The 768-nt window shown below is 66.1% G+C and overlaps 1 pseudogene; it reads right to left on the reverse strand.

Annotated features, from left to right (window-relative positions):
• On the reverse strand, positions 1 to 508 carry LOC111258200 (annotated as a pseudogene).
• Positions 509 to 768: the final 260 nt, after the last annotated feature.

Raw genomic sequence — 768 nt, forward strand, 5'->3', positions numbered from 1 at the left:
CTAGGCCCTGAGCATGAACAGGCTGTGCGCGACCATGCCGTAGAGGAATCCCAGCGCGGTGTTGGATCCGACAAGCAACACGGCAGTGCAAAGCAGCATGACGAATGCCTCCACCTTTGAGGACATGGCCCTGGCCACGATGGCGAGCTCGACGCCGGCGAAGAGCAGCAGCATGCACCAGCCCGCCGAACCTGTACTACCCCACCAGCCCGCCGGCGCCGTGGTAGCACAGCATGGCTCCGAACCAGAACCCCTCCAGGTTCATGGTGCCCATCGTCACCAACATCGACGCTGCTGCCGCCGCCGCATCATTCTTCGGGAATAGGCCGCGCATCCACTTGCACACCGCCACCACGGAGTTGAATACGGACAACGGGATCTGTGGCACGGTGCCCTTTAGGAACCCCTGCCTCCACACCTGATGCGAGATGCGCACCACGCGCATCCACGATGGCCTTGCACGCAGCTCACGGACCACCACCGGGTGCCACGCCACGGCAAACGCCATGCCCAACACGAACATGATCACTGCCGACGGGATTGTCGGCACCGCGCACCTAATCATGGATCGTCAGCACGGGGAGGGAGGGAGGGGGCGACGGCCGACATGAGGAGAGGGAGGAGGTGGCGGCCGGCGACGCAGGGAGATGGAGGAGAGGGGCGCGGTGGGTGGTGCGGAGAGAGGGAGAGGGTGACAGCCGGCGCGGGGAGAGGGAGGAGCGGCGGCTGGCGACGTGGGGAGAGGGAGGAGAGGGGGGCAGCGGCTGG

Source organism: Setaria italica, chromosome VIII (genome assembly GCF_000263155.2).
Source record: "Setaria italica strain Yugu1 chromosome VIII, Setaria_italica_v2.0, whole genome shotgun sequence".
Taxonomy (NCBI): Eukaryota; Viridiplantae; Streptophyta; class Magnoliopsida; order Poales; family Poaceae; genus Setaria; species Setaria italica.